At 41.3% G+C, this 18,722-nt stretch overlaps 1 long non-coding RNA gene across 13 annotated transcripts in view; it reads left to right on the top strand.

Annotated features, from left to right (window-relative positions):
- Positions 1–18,722, top strand: part of LOC144781681 (uncharacterized) — a 315,416-nt gene that overhangs the window by 167,800 nt on the left and 128,894 nt on the right. For all 13 annotated transcript variants that reach the window (XR_013601047.1, XR_013601036.1, XR_013601043.1 and 10 more), the window contains 3 exons: positions 3,066–3,156; positions 7,061–7,151; positions 11,957–12,047. This is a non-coding gene — a long non-coding RNA (uncharacterized LOC144781681). The remainder of the gene's footprint in view (positions 1–3,065; positions 3,157–7,060; positions 7,152–11,956; positions 12,048–18,722) is intronic.

Below are 18,722 nucleotides of genomic sequence, written 5' to 3' on the forward strand. Positions count from 1 at the left end.
GAGATCAGCCACTTGCAGGATGTTGACGAGGGTGCATACATTAAAGTGAATCTTCACAGCTGTCCGGTAAGGCCATACTGGATTGGCGATAAAAGATTCCGACACTAAGGCTCTTTGTGTCATTAAAGGTCAAATGATAAATTGAAGTATTGTGAAAGTTTGTTGCATGAAATGTCACTGCTAAGGTGTTTTTTGTTTCTGGTTCTAATTTAATTAATTGAACTCTGCCTGCAATTTTAGGTTTGGTATTAGCCAACTCCTTTTGATTTTACTAAAAGGATATGTATAATGTATTTATTTTAAAGGGTTTTCAGCCACATTTCTTCGTCCATTGTTCTGTTGTAATTCATATCTTGCATACGCCCACTACAGCATGCAGCGTAGGGCAGTCGGTAGCCTACTTCAGGCACTGGCTATTTCAACTTTGAGTGTCTACATTTTGCTCTGTCTCAGGGAGCATACCCAAACACAAGGTAGTTCCCTTCAGTGCCATTGTTTTGCTTGTTTTTACTTTATAATGGCTTTAGTTATGCTTTAGTTTTTAGCGCCTGGCCTGAATACAGGCCATATTCCATGCTTTATTAGTTCCTGTCCCCTGCCAATGCTGTTCGAAATTCCTTTTGGAGTCTCCTTTGTTTATCTGTCTGCTGGTATTTCACACAATAACAGATTGCATCCACTGGAAACTGTTCTGTAATAAGATAGCCTCTTTTTACTATGCATTCAGTACACAAACCAGAAACGTAAATTCTATAGATGGGAATTCATTAGCGGACAATTCTTCAGAACACATTTATTCTGGACTTAATTTCATCAGTGGTTCTTCAACAACCGTTGCCCAGAAAGAAAACAGGATGGTATTATGTGTTATTGGCAGCACTTATTCTTTCTTTTTCTTTTTTCTTTCTTTCTGTATTTCTTTCTTTCTCGCCTTCCTTCTTTCCTTCCTTTTCACCATTTTTCTTTCTTTTTTCTTTCTTTCTGCTTTCCTCCTCTTATTGCTTTTTTTCTTCTTTTGTTCCTTTGTCATTCTACCTCTCTTTCCATTATATCCTTCTTTCTTTCATTCCTTTTTCCTTCTTTTGTTTGTGCTTTCTTTCTTGCCTTCTTTTCTTTCTTTTCTTTCTTTCCTCTTTCATTCATTCATTCGTTCTTTCCTAAATTCTTGCATGCTTTCCTTTTTCCTATGTCTTCTTTTTTCTTTCCTCTCTTCATATCTTGCTTTTCTTTAATTTATTTCTTGTCTTCTTTCCTTCCTTTTTCCTTTCCTTCTTACTTGCTTTCTTTCATGCTTTCCTTCTTTCTGATATTTTTTTCATTTTTTCCTTCCTTGCTTTCTGTCCTGCCTTTCTGTTTTCTTTCTTTCCTTCTTACTTGTACAGTCTTTCTTTCTCTTTCTGTCTCCTTCTTTCCTTCCTTTTCTTCTCTGCTTCCTTTGTTTCATTACTTATTTCTTTTCTTCTCTCCTTGCCTTCATTTCTTTTGTTCTTTCTTTCCTTTATTTTCCCTCTGTTCCTTCTTTCCTTTATTCTTCCTTCTTTCTTTTCTTCTTTCCTTCCTTCTTGTATTCTTTCCTGCCTTCTATCTGGCCTTTAATTCCTTCCCTTTTTCTTGCTTTCCTTCCTTTCTTTCTTCTTTTCTTCTTTTTTTTATTTCCTCTGCTAATTTCTTATTTTGTACCTCCATTTCTTCTTTCCTTTATTTTCTTTCTTGCTTTCTTTTTTCATTTCTATATTTATATTCTTTCCTTCTTTCTTTTTTCTCCCTTTTCTTCACTTCCTTATTCTTTCTTCTTTCCTTCCTTTTTCTACCACTCCTTTCTTTCTCTCTCCCTCATTACTTCTCTCCCTCACTCGGTAGAACAATTGCCATTTTTAGGTTTGTGTTACCCAAAACCTTTTGTTTTTACAAAAATGATGTGTATGACGTAGTTACTTTTAGGGGGTTTTAGCCACAATTCATCCATTTGTCTGTGGTTGTATCATTCCCATTTTTCTACAACCCACTCAAGCATAAATCAAGGGGCAATGTGCAAGATCACACCAGCTACTGGCTGACTTCACTATGAGTTACAGCATGCTGCCCTTTCACAAGGGAAGCACAACCATGCAGAAAGTAGTTCCCTTCAATGCAAGCGAGAAACATGGTAATGTGTGTTGTTGTTTTTTAGCCCAAAAATATTTTTGCCTTCAGTCAATGTTTTTTTCATTAGATTGATGAATACACAGCAGCTTCCCAAACAACAAATCTTTGCAAAAATCATAGCAAAAGAAGATTTAACAAAAAGCTGGTGGACAATGCCAGACCTAATGGCATTGCCAGTGCTTGTTTCACATTGCCACGTTGAATATTCATCCCAGTAATTATTAATTTTTCTACAAATATTTCTCAGCCCATAGCCCCTACTTAGATCGATGATATGTCTGACATCCATAACAGGTCCTCCATTTTAAAGTGCTTATGTGTACAACCTTAGGTTTTGCCTAAAGTGTCACACAGTAACTAGAGCGCTTAGGTATTATGGCTGCCCTTCAAATAACTAATGTGAGAGGTTTAGCCCCAGATTTCATTGTGTGCTGAGTGTTTTTGGGGCATGAGCTCGAGTTCCAACATGCCTTACACCCTGGGGGCAAATTGTGTACTGTGTAAATGCTGATTGCACAAATGTAACATTTACTCCAGCCAAGCTGTTGATCTCCTAATAAGAGATGAAGTGGAACTTGCCCACGTTTCCCCTGTTCCAGCGTGTCCAATTTTATATCCTAGTTTATTTTTTATTTTTTATAATCCAGTTTCATCCATAAATGTTTCCTGCATCTATAGTATAGGGTGTGTCTCCCTGTGCTGTGGCAGAGACAGAGTTAAAAACTGTGGAGTCGAATGTTCACAAATCGAATTCCCTTCAATGTAAAAAGTTTATTTCAAGCAGGGCTTTCACTTTTTTGCCTCCGACTCTGAGCCTGTGTCCTAATGATCAAAACCTTTTGTGCAGGCGAATTGGAAAGTGATAACACAGACTGAGAAGCCTCTGTTCACGTCTAAAGCATGTGCTTGTCTTTTTTCAGGAGCAGTTTCTGATCTGCTTGAGAAGCACAGTTTCCCACCGAACATCATTGCAAATGGAAGAGAAAGGACTAAGGACCATCGTACAGAAAGGTACTTTAGATGTTTGGATTGTATGGTATTGTAGCATTTGGGATCACATTCACACTGCTTGACACCATCTGAAAGTAAACCTGCATTACTGAATCGTAAACTTTAATTTTTCTTTCTGCATGTTCAATGTAGAGTTTAAAAAAGAAAGCATTCTTTGAATGTAACAGTTGTTACCAACCCCACTCACATGATATAATGTTAATATTGTACCTAGTCTCTTCATTAAATGAGTAAGAACGTTGGCCTCCTTTATGAGTTTAGTGTGATTCCTGTTTCGGCCTGAAACACTGTTTTGGAAAAATCCAAGGGACGAGAAATACAGCATCTCTGCAGCACTCCTACACTCAGATATTTCACGAGGTAAAAGGTGGTGAAATCTGGTGTATGGAAGGGTGGACATGGGGAATTATCAGAGGTCATCAATCACTGTATTTCCCAGCACCACAGTAATGACCAATTCTTCAGGGAGTCTCAGGGTACAGTTTGTAACTCTGCGGTATTCCTGTATCCTAAAATGCGGTCCCCATGGTATTGGTAATGTTGGGAGTGGGAATACCAATGTAGTGTCCCCCTGTAACTGGTGGGGATGCAAAGCATATTGAACTCTTCTCAGAGGACTTGTTGGGTGAGTCTCCACCAGAGGAAAGCATGCTATGCTTACCAGAATGCTGAAATCGAGGACCGGGTGTCCCTGGGATTCTCCTCCAAAGACTTTGATTGTAAACAAATATATACTTTTTAGATCCTTTTTGACAACCTTGACTTTGGAGACAGGCATTGTAAAAGTACACCATCCCTTATACATGACTAAGTTGCACTTTAATTACCACCTTGTGAGATCAGCCACTTGCAGGATGTTGACGAGGGTGCATACATTAAAGTGAATCTTCACAGCTGTCCGGTAAGGCCATACTGGATTGGCGATAAAAGATTCCGACACTAAGGCTCTTTGTGTCATTAAAGGTCAAATGATAAATTGAAGTATTGTGAAAGTTTGTTGCATGAAATGTCACTGCTAAGGTGTTTTTTGTTTCTGGTTCTAATTTAATTAATTGAACTCTGCCTGCAATTTTAGGTTTGGTATTAGCCAACTCCTTTTGATTTTACTAAAAGGATATGTATAATGTATTTATTTAAAAGGGTTTTCAGCCACATTTCTTCGTCCATTGTTCTGTTGTAATTCATATCTTGCATACGCCCACTACAGCATGCAGCGTAGGGCAGTCGGTAGCCTACTTCAGGCACTGGCTATTTCAACTTTGAGTGTCTACATTTTGCTCTGTCTCAGGGAGCATACCCAAACACAAGGTAGTTCCCTTCAGTGCCATTGTTTTGCTTGTTTTTACTTTATAATGGCTTTAGTTATGCTTTAGTTTTTAGCGCCTGGCCTGAATACAGGCCATATTCCATGCTTTATTAGTTCCTGTCCCCTGCCAATGCTGTTCGAAATTCCTTTTGGAGTCTCCTTTGTTTATCTGTCTGCTGGTATTTCACACAATAACAGATTGCATCCACTGGAAACTGTTCTGTAATAAGATTGCCTCTTTTTACTATGCATTCAGTACACAAACCAGAAACGTAAATTCTATAGATGGGAATTCATTAGCGGACAATTCTTCAGAACACATTTATTCTGGACTTAATTTCATCAGTGGTTCTTCAACAACCGTTGCCCAGAAAGAAAACAGGATGGTATTATGTGTTATTGGCAGCACTTATTCTTTCTTTTTCTTTTTTCTTTCTTTCTGTATTTCTTTCTTTCTTTCTCGCCTTCCTTCTTTCCTTCCTTTTCACCATTTTTTTTTCTTTTTTCTTTCTTTCTGCTTTCCTCCTCTTATTGCTTTTTTTCTTCTTTTGTTCCTTTGTCATTCTACCTCTCTTTCCATTATATCCTTCTTTCTTTCATTCCTTTTTCCTTCTTTTGTTTGTGCTTTCTTTCTTGCCTTCTTTTCTTTCTTTTCTTTCTTTCCTCTTTCATTCATTCATTCGTTCTTTCCTAAATTCTTGCATGCTTTCCTTTTTCCTATGTCTTCTTTTTTCTTTCCTCTCTTCATATCTTGCTTTTCTTTAATTTATTTCTTGTCTTCTTTCCTTCCTTTTTCCTTTCCTTCTTACTTGCTTTCTTTTATGCTTTCCTTCTTTCTGATATTTTTTTCATTTTTTCCTTCCTTGCTTTCTGTCCTGCCTTTCTGTTTTCTTTCTTTCCTTCTTACTTGTACAGTCTTTCTTTCTCTTTCTGTCTCCTTCTTTCCTTCCTTTTCTTCTCTGCTTCCTTTGTTTCATTACTTATTTCTTTTCTTCTCTCCTTGCCTTCATTTCTTTTGTTCTTTCTTTCCTTTATTTTCCCTCTGTTCCTTCTTTCCTTTATTCTTCCTTCTTTCTTTTCTTCTTTCCTTCCTTCTTGTATTCTTTCCTGCCTTCTATCTGGCCTTTAATTCCTTCCCTTTTTCTTGCTTTCCTTCCTTTCTTTCTTCTTTTCTTCTTTTTTTTATTTCCTCTGCTAATTTCTTATTTTGTACCTCCATTTCTTCTTTCCTTTATTTTCTTTCTTGCTTTCTTTTTTCATTTCTATATTTATATTCTTTCCTTCTTTCTCTTTTCTCCCTTTTCTTCACTTCCTTATTCTTTCTTCTTTCCTTCCTTTTTCTACCACTCCTTTCTTTCTCTCTCCCTCATTACTTCTCTCCCTCACTCGGTAGAACAATTGCCATTTTTAGGTTTGTGTTACCCAAAACCTTTTGTTTTTACAAAAATGATGTGTATGACGTAGTTACTTTTAGGGGGTTTTAGCCACAATTCATCCATTTGTCTGTGGTTGTATCATTCACATTTTTCTACAACCCACTCAAGCATAAATCAAGGGGCAATGTGCAAGATCACACCAGCTACTGGCTGACTTCACTATGAGTTACAGCATGCTGCCCTTTCACAAGGGAAGCACAGCCATGCAGAAAGTAGTTCCCTTCAATGCAAGCGAGAAACATGGTAATGTGTGTTGTTGTTTTTTAGACCAAAAATATTTTTGCCTTCAGTCAATGTTTTTTTCATTAGATTGATGAATACACAGCAGCTTCCCAAACAACAAATCTTTGCAAAAATCATAGCAAAAGAAGATTTAACAAAAAGCTGGTGGACAATGCCCGACCTAATGGCATTGCCAGTGCTTGTTTCACATTGCCACGTTGAATATTCATCCCAGTAATTATTAATTTTTCTACAAATATTTCTCAGCCCATAGCCCCTACTTAGATCGATGATATGTCTGACATCCATAACAGGTCCTCCATTTTAAAGTGCTTATGTGTACAACCTTAGGTTTTGCCTAAAGTGTCACACAGTAACTAGAGCGCTTAGGTATTATGGCTGCCCTTCAAATAACTAATGTGAGAGGTTTAGCCCCAGATTTCATTGTGTGCTGAGTGTTTTTGGGGCATGAGCTCGAGTTCCAACATGCCTTACACCCTGGGGGCAAATTGTGTACTGTGTAAATGCTGATTGCACAAATGTAACATTTACTCCAGCCAAGCTGTTGATCTCCTAATAAGAGATGAAGTGGAACTTGCCCACGTTTCCCCTGTTCCAGCGTGTCTAATTTTATATCCTAGTTTATTTTTTATTTTTTATAATCCAGTTTCATCCATAAATGTTTCCTGCATCTATAGTATAGGGTGTGTCTCCCTGTACTGTGGCACAGACAGAGTTAAAAACTGTGGAGTCGAATGTTCACAAATCGAATTCCCTTCAATGTAAAAAGTTTATTTCAAGCAGGGCTTTCACTTTTTTGCCTCCGACTCTGAGCCTGTGTCCTAATGATCAAAACCTTTTGTGTAGGCGAATTGGAAAGTGATAACACAGACTGAGAAGCCTCTGTTCACGTCTAAAGCATGTGCTTGTCTTTTTTCAGGAGCAGTTTCTGATCTGCTTGAGAAGCACAGTTTCCCACCGAACATCAGTGCAGATGGAAGAGAAAGGACTAAGGACCATCGTACAGAAAGGTACTTTAGATGTTTGGATTGTATGGTATTGTAGCATTTGGGATCACATTCACACTGCTTGACACCATCTGAAAGTAAACCTGCATTACTGAATCGTAAACTTTAATTTTTCTTTCTGCATGTTCAATGTAGAGTTTAAAAAAGAAAGCATTCTTTGAATGTAACAGTTGTTACCAACCCCACTCACATGATATAATGTTAATATTGTACCTAGTCTCTTCATTAAATTAGTAAGAACGTTGGCCTCCTTTATGAGTTTAGTGTGATTCCTGTTTCGGCCTGAAACACTGTTTTGGAAAAATCCAAGGGACGAGGAATACAGCATCTCTGCAGCACTCCTACACCCAGATATTTCACGAGGTAAAAGGTGGTGAAATCTGGTGTATGGAAGGGTGGAAATGGGGAATTATCAGAGGTCATCAATCACTGTATTTCCCAGCACCACAGTAATGACCAATTCTTAAGGGAGTCTCAGGGTACAGTTTGTAACTCTGCGGTATTCCTGTATCCTAAATTGCGGTCCCCATGGTATTGGTAATGTTGGGAGTGGGAATACCGATGTAGTGTCCCCCTGTAACTGGTGGGGATGCAAAGCATATTGAACTCTTCTCAGGGGACTTGTTGGGTGAGTCTCCACCAGAGGAAAGCATGCTATGCTTACCAGAATGCTGAAATCGAGGACCGGGTGTCCCTGGGATTCTCCTCCAAAGACTTTGATTGTAAACAAATATATACTTTTTTAGATACTTTTTGACAACCTTGACTTTGGAGACAGGCATTGTAAAAGTACACCATCCCTTATACATGACTACGTTGCACTTTAATTACCACCTTGTGAGATCAGCCACTTGCAGGGTGTTGACGAGGGTGCATACATTAAAGCGAATCTTCACAGCTGTCCGGTAAGGCCATACTGGATTGGCGATAAAAGATTCCGATACTAAGGCTCTTTGTGTCATTAAAGGTCAAATGATAAATTGAAGTATTGTGAAAGTTTGTTGCATGAAATGTCACTGCTAAGGTGTTTTTTGTTTCTGGTTCTAATTTAATTAATTGAATTCTGCCTGCAATTTTAGGTTTGGTATTAGCCAACTCCTTTTGATTTTACTAAAAGGATATGTATAATGTATTTATTTAAAAGGGTTTTCAGCCACTTTTCTTCGTCCATTGTTCTGTTGTAATTCATATCTTGCATACGCCCACTACAGCATGCAGCGTAGGGCAGTCGGTAGCCTACTTCAGGCACTGGCTATTTCAAATTTGAGTGTCTGCATTTTGCTCTGTCTCAGGGAGCATACCCAAACACAAGGTAGTTCCCTTCAGTGCCAGTGTTTTGCTTGTTTTTACTTTATAATGGCTTTAGTTATGCTTTAGTTTTTAGAGCCTGACCTGAAAACAGGCCATATTCCATGCTTTATTAGTTCCTGTCCCCTGCCAATGCTGTTCGAAATTCCTTTTGGAGTCTCCTTTGTTTATCTGTCTGCTGGTATTTCACACAATAACAGATTGCATCCACTGGAAACTGTTCTGTAATAAGATAGCCTCTTTTTACTATGCATTCAGTACACAAACCAGAAACGTAAATTCTATAGATTGGAATTCATTAGCGGACAATTCTTCAGAACACATTTATTCTGGACTTAATTTCATCAGTGGTTCTTCAACAACCGTTGCCCAGAAAGAAAACAGGATGGTATTATGTGTTATTGGCAGCACTTATTCTTTCTTTTTCATTTTTCTTTCTTTCTGTATTTCTTTCTTTCTTTCTCGCCTTCCTTCTTTCCTTCCTTTTCACCATTTTTCTTTCTTTTTTAGGTTTTTGCTGCACGCGCGGAAGCGCGTGTCCGCCGACAGCCTATTGTTGCCGTGTCTCCTTTCTGGCCGCGCGCATCGCCTTGGAGGCGATTTGAAACGAGCACGCGCACTCTCGCGCACTCTCTCACACACACACAGAAGCGCCCATGCACGCACGCACGCACGCACATACAGCCTCCCACACACACATACACACGCACACAGACACACGAGTGCTGCCCCCCTCGCCCGCCCGCCCCCCCCACACCGCACCGCACACCGCACCCCGCACCCCCCAGCCCTTTCTAACTTACCGGGGCAATCTCGGGGGACTCCGCCGCTGCAGCTCTTGCCAGCTCCTTTCACGGGGCTCCCTCTTGGTCAAGGGAGCCCCGCAACAGTCGCGTAACCTCCTGCTGGCGGGCCCGGGGTTCTCCACTGCTCACAGGAGCCCCGGGCCGCGATACGCATGCCTCCTCTTCCGGTCCTGACGCGGCCCCGCCCCCGTCACAGGCGACATTGCCTGACTTCCGGTGGGGATAGCGAAAGCGATCGGAGCCGGTCGCGCGCCCCTTACAAGTATTCCCAAGTGTAAGGCGGATGGGGCGCTTTCAAAAATGGGCTTGAGGGCAGGTAATGTCGAACGGCTTCAATGTTAAAATGAATGGGTCAAGTGATAAAAAAAATATGCATCTGGGGGATGGTTTAAGTCATACGAAAGTTGCATACAAAACAATTAAGTACACAAAAATACAATGTACGTGATATATTGTAACCGCTCCGTTCTCCAGGCAGATAGATGCACGTTCATTTTGTGCATCCTTACCAGCAGAGGACATTCAAGCCCGATATTCCTTTAAAAGCCTGCATGTTGGGTAATGTTAAAAGCTCTAAATTAAATGCTGCGAGACCTATTGCATTGTAAATGCTTGTTCTTTCTTTCTGCTTTCCTCCTCTTATTGCTTTTTTTCTTCTTTTGTTCCTTTGTCATTCTACCTCTCTTTCCATTATATCCTTCTTTCTTTCATTCCTTTTTCCTTCTTTTGTTTGTGCTTTCTTTCTTGCCTTCTTTTCTTTCTTTTCTTTCTTTCCTCTTTCATTCATTCATTCGTTCTTTCCTAAATTCTTGCATGCTTTCCTTTTTCCTATATCTTCTTTTTTCTTTCCTCTCTTTCTTTCTTCCTTTTCTTTCATTTCTTTCCTGTCTTATTTCCTTCCTTTTTCCTTTCCTTCCTACTTGCTTTCCTTCTTCCTGAGATTTTTTTCATTTTTTCCTTTCTTGCTTTCTGTCCTGCCTTTCTGTTTTCTTTCTTTCCTTCTTTCTTGTACAGTCTTTCTTTCTCTTTCTGTCTCATTATTTCCTTCCTTTTCTTCTCTGCTTCCTTTATTTCATTACTTATTTCGTTTCTTCTCTCCTTGCCTTCATTTCTTTTTTCTTTCTTTCCTTTATTGTCCCTCCGTTCCTTCTTTCCTTTATTCTTCCTTCTTTCTTTTCTTCTTTCCTTCCTTCTTGTATTCTTTCCTGCCTTCTGTCTGGCCTTTAATTGCTTCCCTTTTTCTTGCTTTCCTTCCTTTCTTTGTTCTTTTCTTCTTTCTTTTTATTTACTCTGCTATTTTCTTATTTTGTTCCTCCATTTCTTCTTTCCTTTTTTTTCTTTCATGCTTTCTTTTTTCATTTCTATATTTACCTTCTTTCCTTCTTTCTTTTTTCTTCCTTTTTCTTCACTTCCTAATTCTTCTTTCCTTCCTTTTTCTACTACTCCTTTCTTTCTCTCTCACCCTCATTACCTCTCTCCATCACTCGGCAGAACGATTGCTATTTTGAGGTTTGTGTTACCCAAAACCTTTTGCTTTTACAAAAATGATGTGTATGACGTAGTTACTTTTAGGGGTTTTTAGCCACAATTCATCCATTTCTCTGCGGTTGTATCATTCACATTTTTCTACAACCCACTCAAGCATAAAGCAAGGGGCAATGTGCAGGATCGCTCCAGCCATTGGCCGACTTCACTATGAGTTACAGCATGCTGCCCTTTCACAAGGGAAGCACAGCCATGCAGAAAGTATTTCCCTTCAGTGCCAGGGAGTAACATGGTAATGTGTGGGGTTTTATAGACCAAAAATATTTTTGCCTTTAGTCGAGTTTTTTTTTGTTAGATTGATAAATACACAGCAGCTTCCTGAACAATAAATCTTTGTAAAAATCATAGCAAAACAAGATTTGACCTAGAACTGGTGGACAATGCCAGACCTAATGGCTTTGCCATTGCTTGTTTCACATTGTCACGTTGAATATTCTTTCCAGTAATTATTAATTTTTCTAGAGATTTCGCAGCACATAGCCCCCACGTAGATCGATGATCTGTCTGACATCCATAACAGGGCCTCCATTTTAAAGTGCTGCGGTGTACAACCTTAGGTTTGGCCTAAAGTGTCCCACAATACCTAGAGCGCTTAGGTGTTATGGCTACCCTTCAGATAAATAACGTGAGAGGTTTAGCCCCAGATATCATTGTGTGCTGAGTGTTTTTGGGGCAGGAGCTCCGGTTACAACATGCCTTATACCCTGGGGGCAAATTGTGTACTGTGTAAATGCTGATTGCGCAAATGTAACATTTACTCCAGCATAGCTGGTGATCCCCTAATAAGGGATGAAGTGGAACTTGCCCATGTTTTCCCTGTTCCAGCGTGTACAAACTTATGTCCTCATAATTTGTATTTTATTTTTTATAATCCAGTTTTATCCATAAATGTTTCCTGCATCTAGAGTATAGGGTGTGTCTCCCTGTGCTGTGGCTCAGACAGAGTTAAAAACTGTGGAATCGAATGTTCACAAATCGATTTCCCTTCAATGTAAAAAGTTTGTTTAAAGCAGGACTGTCACTTTTTTGCCCCGGACTCTGAGCCTGTGTCCTAATGATCAAAACTTTTTGTGCAGGCGAATTGGAAAGTGTTAACACAGACTGAGAGGCCTCCGTTCACGTCTAAAGCATGTGCTTGTCTTTTTTCAGGAGCAGTTTCTGACCTGCTTGACAAGCACAGTTTCCCACCGAACATCAGTGCAGATGGAAGAGAAAGGACTAAGGACCATCGTACAGAAAGGTACTTTAGATGGTTGCATTGTATGGTATTGTAGCATTTGGGATCACATTCACACTGCTTGACACCATCTGAAAGTAAACCTGCATTACTGAATCGTGAAATTTTATTTTTCTTTCTGCATGTTCAATGTAGAGTTTAAAAAAAAGAAAGCATTCTTTGAATGTAACAGTTGTTACCAACCCCACTCACATGATATAATGTTAATATTGTACCTAGTCTCTTCATAAAATGAGTGAACACTTTGGCCTCCTTTATGAGTTTAGTGTGATTCCTGTTTCGGCCTGAAACACTGTTTTGGAAAAATCCAAGGGACGAGGAATACAGCATCTCTGCAGCACTCCGACACCCAGATATTTCACGAGGTAAAAGGTGGTGAAATCTGGTGTATGGAAGGGTGGAAAATGGGGAATTATCAGAGGTCATCAATCACTGTATTTCCCAGCACCACAGTAATGACCAATTCTTAAGGGAGTCTCAGGGTACAGTTTGTAACTCTGCGGTATTCCTGTATCCTAAATTGCGGTCCCCATGGTATTGGTAATGTTGGGTTTGGGAATACCGATGTAGTGTCCCCCTGTAACTGGTGGGGATGCAAAGCATATTGAACTCTTCTCAGAGGACTTGTTGGGTGAGTCTCCACCAGAGGAAAGCATGCTATGCTTACCGGAATGCTGAAATCGAGGACCGGGTGTCCCTGGGATTCACCTCTAAAGACTTTGATTGTAAACAAATATATACTTTTTTAGATCCTTTTTGACAACCTTGACTTTGGAGACAGGCATTGTAAAAGTACACCATCCCTTATACATGACTAAGTTGCACTTTAATTACCACCTTGTGAGATCAGCCACTTGCAGGGTGTTGACGAGGGTGCATACATTAAAGCGAATCTTCACAGCTGTCCGGTAAGGCCATACTGGATTGGCGATAAAAGATTCCGACACTAAGGCTCTTTGTGTCATTAAAGGTCAAATGATACATTGAAGTATTGTGAAAGTTTGTTGCATGAAATGTCACTGCTAAGGTGTTTTTTGTTTCTGGTTCTAATTTAATTAATTGAACTCTGCCTGCAATTTTAGGTTTGGTATTAGCCAACTCCTTTTGATTTTACTAAAAGGATATGTATAATGTATTTATTTAAAAGGGTTTTCAGCCACATTTCTTCGTCCATTGTTCTGTTGTAATTCATATCTTGCATACGCCCACTACAGCATGCAGCGTAGGGCAGTCGGTAGCCTACTTCAGGCACTGGCTATTTCAACTTTGAGTGTCTACATTTTGCTCTGTCTCAGGTAGCATACCCAAACACAAGGTAGTTCCCTTCAGTGCCATTGTTTTGCTTGTTTAGGGCTCGGGCCTACGTCACACGAAGTGGGGCGGTCTTCCGAGCTCTAATGTTATAAAAAAAAAAAAGTTCAGAAAGGGCTGTGGGCTGCCGCATTCCAGAAAGCGCGCGGTTTTTGCGTATGGTATTCTGCCATGTGAATGGTAATTGGTCCAGGCAAGGCTGTGTTTAAGTAAGGCAGCACGCCATAGGGCTTTGGAATTTTTCCAATGTCCACTTCCTGCATAAAGTGTTCGGACACGCGCAGAAGAATACATAAATCCTCAATTACCAGCTGTCTGAGGTGCCGGTAATTGAAGGCAGATGGTGCTGGGAGCGTGTGCACTGCTGTGTTTTTTTTCCCTTGAGCTCTGTGTGCGCGCCGGCAAACCCGCGCCTGCTCTTTGACTGAGGTAGGCTAAACAAGCATTGGCAAAGCAAATAGGACTCTCCTATACAAAATCTGTTGGTTTTGTCAGGGATATGTTTAGCCATGTTGTACAGCAGCCTGGCTGCTATGCAGCACAGCTGAAAGTAAAAAAACAAAGTGCTTTGATAAGCACTCGTGCCCACTCACCCGAACTCAAACTTTTAATGTCAAAATAGAAGATCACTTTAATTTACTGCCCTCATAACAGACCCCTTGCAGTAGCTCTCGTTGTCCTCTTACCAGATCCCTTGCATCTTCCCAGCTATTGCCAGATTCCTCACTCGCTCCCTGTCTCGTCACCATGACTCACTCTCTCCACCCTTTCATAAAAAAAACACTCCACCTCGCTTTCCTCTCACTGGGAGCCTCACATTTACTCTCACAGTCCGGTTACCAGATTCCTACTGCCGTTGTACCAGATAACTCATTGTACTATCATTCAGTGTCCTATCATTAGAGACTTGCTTCAGGCAGAGTAGGGAGGGCAGAGTAGGGAGGGCAGAGTAGGGAGGGCAGAGTAGGGAGTGCAGAGTAGGGAGTGCAGAGTAGGGAGAGGAGAAGTGAGTATTGAGTAGAGTAGTGAGTAGTGAGTAGAGTAGTGAGTAGAGTAGTGAGTAGTGAGTAGAGTAGTGAGTAGAGTAGTGAGTAGTGAGTAGAGTAGTGAGTAGAGTAGTGAGTAGAGTAGTGAGTAGAGTAGTGAGTAGAGTAGTGAGTAGAGTAGTGAGTAGTGAGTGCAGAGTAGTGAGTAGTGAGTAGTGTAGAGTGCAGAGTAGTGAGTAGAGTGCAGAGTAGTGAGTAGTGAGTGCAGAGTAGTGAGTAGTGAGTAGAGTAGTGAGTAGAGTAGTGAGTAGAGTGCAGAGTAGTGAGTAGTGAGTGCAGAGTAGTGAGTGCAGAGTAGTGAGTAGAGTAGTGAGTAGAGTAGTGAGTAGATTAGTGAGTAGAGTAGTGAGTAGAGTAGTGAGTAGAGTAGTGAGTAGTGAGTGCAGAGTAGTGAGTAGTGAGTGCAGAGTAGTGAGTAGAGCAGTGAGTAGTGAGTAGAGTAGTGAGTAGAGTAGTGAGTAGAGTAGTGAGTAGAGTAGTGAGTAGTGAGTTGAGTAGTGAGTAGAGTAGTGAGTAGTGAGTAGAGTAGTGAGTAGAGTAGTGAGTAGTGAGTGCAGAGTAGTGAGTAGTGAGTAGAGTAGTGAGTAGAGTAGTGAGTAGAGTGCAGAGTAGTGAGTAGTGAGTGCAGAGTAGTGAGTGCAGAGTAGTGAGTAGAGTAGTGAGTAGATTAGTGAGTAGAGTAGTGAGTAGAGTAGTGAGTAGAGTAGTGAGTAGTGAGTGCAGAGTAGTGAGTAGTGAGTGCAGAGTAGTGAGTAGAGTAGTGAGTAGTTAGTGCAGAGTAGTGAGTAGAGTAGTGAGTAGTGAGTAGAGTAGTGAGTAGAGTAGTGAGTAGAGTAGTGAGTGCAGAGTAGTGAGTAGAGTAGTGAGTAGTGAGTGCAGAGTAGTGAGTGCAGAGTAGTGAGTAGAGTAGTGAGTAGAGTAGTGAGTAGTGAGTGCAGAGTAGTGAGTAGTGAGTGCAGAGTAGTGAGTAGAGTAGTGAGTAGAGTAGTGAGTAGTTAGTGCAGAGTAGTGAGTAGAGAGTAGTGAGTAGAGTAGTGAGTAGAGTAGTGAGTAGTGAGTGCAGAGTAGTGAGTAGTGAGTAGAGTAGTGAGTAGTGAGTAGAGTAGTGAGTAGTGAGTGCAGAGTAGTGAGTAGTGAGTAGAGTAGTGAGTAGAGTAGTGAATAGAGTAGTGAGTAGAGTAGTGAATAGAGTAGTGAGTAGTGAGTAGAGTAGTGAGTAGAGTAGTGAGTAGAGTAGTGTGTAGTGAGTGCAGAGTAGTGAGTAGTGAGTAGAGTAGTGAGTAGTGAGTGCAGAGTAGTGAGTAGAGTAGTGAGTAGAGTAGTGAGTAGAGTAGTGAGTAGAGTAGTGAATAGAGTAGTGAGTAGAGTAGTGAATAGAGTAGTGAGTAGTGAGTAGAGTAGTGAGGTGAGTAGAGTAGTGAGTAGAGTAGTGAGTAGAGTAGTGAGTAGAGTAGTGAGTAGAGTAGTGTGTAGAGTAGTGAGTAGTGAGTGCAGAGTAGTGAGTAGTGAGTAGAGTAGTGAGTAGTGAGTGCAGAGTAGTGAGTAGAGTAGTGAGTGCAGAGTAGTGAGTAGTGAGTGCAGAGTAGTGAGTAGTGAGTAGAGTAGTGAGTGCAGAGTAGTGAGTAGAGTAGTGAGTTGAGTAGTGAGTGCAGAGTAGTGAGTAGAATAGTGAGTAGAGTAGTGAGTAGTGAGTAGAGTAGTGAGTGCAGAGTAGTGAGTAGAGTAGTGAGTTGTGAGTGCAGAGTAGTGAGTAGAGTAGTGAGTAGAGTAGTGAGTAGAGTAGTGAGTAGAGTAGTGTGTAGTGAGTGCAGAGTAGTGAGTAGTGAGTAGAGTAGTGAGTAGAGTAGAGTAGTGAGTAGAGTAGTGAGTAGTGAGTAGAGTAGTGAGTAGAGTAGTGAGTAGAGTAGTGAGTAGAGTAGTGAGTAGAGTAGTGAGTAGAGTAGTGAGTGCAGAGTAGTGAGTAGTGAGTGCAGAGTAGTGAGTAGAGTAGTGAGTAGAGTAGTAAGTAGTGAGTAGAGTAGTGAGTACAGTAGTGAGTAGAGTAGTGAGTAGTGAGTGCAGAGTAGTGAGTAGAGTAGTGAGTAGTGAGTAGAGTAGTGAGTTGTGAGTGCAGAGTAGTGAGTAGAGTAGTGAGTAGTGAGTAGAGTAGTGAGTAGTGAGTAGAGTAGTGAGTACAGTAGTGAGTAGAGTAGTGAGTAGTGAGTGCAGAGTAGTGAGTAGAGTAGTGAGTAGAGTAGTGAGTAGAGTAGTGAGTAGAGTAGTGAGTAGTGAGTGCAGAGTAGTGAGTAGAGTAGTGAGTAGTGAGTAGAGTAGTGAGTAGAGTAGTGAGTTGAGTAGTGAGTAGAGTAGTGAGTAGTGAGTGCAGAGTAGTGAGTAGAGTAGTGAGTAGAGTAGTGAGTAGTGAGTAGAGTAGTGAGGTGAGTAGTGAGTATAGTGAGTAGAGTAGAGTAGTGAGTAGTGAGTATAGTGAGTTGAGTAGTGAGTAGAGTAGTGAGTAGAGTAGTGTGCAGAGTAGTGAGTAGTGAGTGCAGAGTAGTGAGTAGTGAGTAGAGTAGTGAGTAGAGTAGTGAGTGCAGAGTAGTGAGTAGTGAGTGCAGAGTAGTGAGTAGAGTAGTGAGTAGAGTAGTGAGTAGTGAGTAGAGTAGTGAGTTGTGAGTGCAGAGTAGTGAGTAGAGTAGTGAGTAGTGAGTAGAGTAGTGAGTAGTGAGTAGAGTAGTGAGTTGTGAGTGCAGAGTAGTGAGTAGAGTAGTGAGTAGTGAGTAGAGTAGTGAGTAGAGTAGTGAGTACAGTAGTGAGTAGAGTAGTGAGTAGTGAGTGCAGAGTAGTGAGTAGAGTAGTGAGTAGTGAGTAGAGTAGTGAGTAGAGTAGTGAGTAGAGTAGTGAGTAGTGAGTGCAGAGTAGTGAGTAGAGTAGTGAGTAGAGTAGTGAGTAGAGTAGTGAGTAGAGTAGTGAGTAGAGTAGTGAGTAGTGAGTGCAGAGTCGTGAGTAGAGTAGTGAGTAGTGAGTAGAGTAGTGAGTAGTGAGTAGAGTAGTGAGGTGAGTAGTGAGTATAGTGAGTAGAGTAGTGAGTAGAGTAGTGAGTAGTGAGTATAGTGAGTTGAGTAGTGAGTAGAGTAGTGAGTAGAGTAGTGTGCAGAGTAGTGAGTAGTGAGTGCAGAGTAGTGAGTAGAGTAGTGAGTAGAGTAGTGAGTGCAGAGTAGTGAGTAGTGAGTGCAGAGTAGTGAGTAGAGTAGTGAGAGAAGTAGTGAGTAGAGTAGTGAGGTGAGTAGTGAGTGCAGAGTAGTGAGTAGAGTAGTCATTAGTGAGTAGAGTAGTGAGTAGAGTAGTGAGGTGAGTAGAGTAGTGAGTAAAGTAGTGAGTGCAGAGTAGTGAGTAGAGAAGTGAGTAGTGAGTAGAGTAGTGAGTAGAGTAGTGAGTAGAGTAGTGAGTAGAGTAGTGAGTAGAGTAGTGAGTAGTGAGTAGAAAGTAGTGAGTAGAGTAGTGAGTAGAGTAGTGAGTGGAGAGTAGTGAGTAGTGAGCAGAGTAGTGAGCAGAGTAGTGAGTAGTGAGCAGAGTAGTGAGTGCAGAGTAGTGAGTAGTGAGTAGAGTAGTGAGTAGAGTAGTGAGTAGTGAGTGCAGAGTAGTGAGTAGTGAGTAGAGTAGAGTAGTGAGTAGGACAGCACAGGCAGCAGCTGTGCAAGCTTCTTACACTCACAAGGAGACCACAGGCAGCTGAGTTGCAAGTTTCTCCCACTCACAAGAAGGACATCACAAACAGCAGCGGTGCAAGCTTCTCACACTCACAAGAAGGACATCACAAACAGCAGCGGTGCAAGCTTCTCACACTCACAAGGAGACCACAGGCAGCTGAGGTGCAAGCTTCTCCCACTCACAAGAAGGACATCACAAGCAGCAGCGGTGCAAGCTTCTCACACTCACAAGAACGACATCACAGGCAGCAGCAGTGCAAGCTACTTACACTCACAAGGAGACGACAGGCAGCAGAGGTGCAAGCTTCTCACACTCGCAAGAACGACATCACAAGCAGCAGTGGTGCAAGCTTCCCTTACACACTCACAGCAGGTACTGTGCCAAGGCAGCAGCAGCAACAGAGCAAGAGTCCCTTACAAAGAACAGGCACAGCACAGAGATGCACAATGCAATCTTCTCATACTCACAGGCAGCAGCGGTGCAAGCTTCTCACACTCACACGAAGGACATCACAAGCAGCAGCTGTGCAAGCTTGTTACACTCACAAGGATACCACAGGCAGCTGAGGTGCAAGCTTCTCCCACTCACAAGAAGGACATCACAAGCAGCAGCGGTGCAAGCTTCCCTCACA

This window comes from Lissotriton helveticus, chromosome 9 (genome assembly GCF_964261635.1).
Source record: "Lissotriton helveticus chromosome 9, aLisHel1.1, whole genome shotgun sequence".
Taxonomy (NCBI): Eukaryota; Metazoa; Chordata; class Amphibia; order Caudata; family Salamandridae; genus Lissotriton; species Lissotriton helveticus.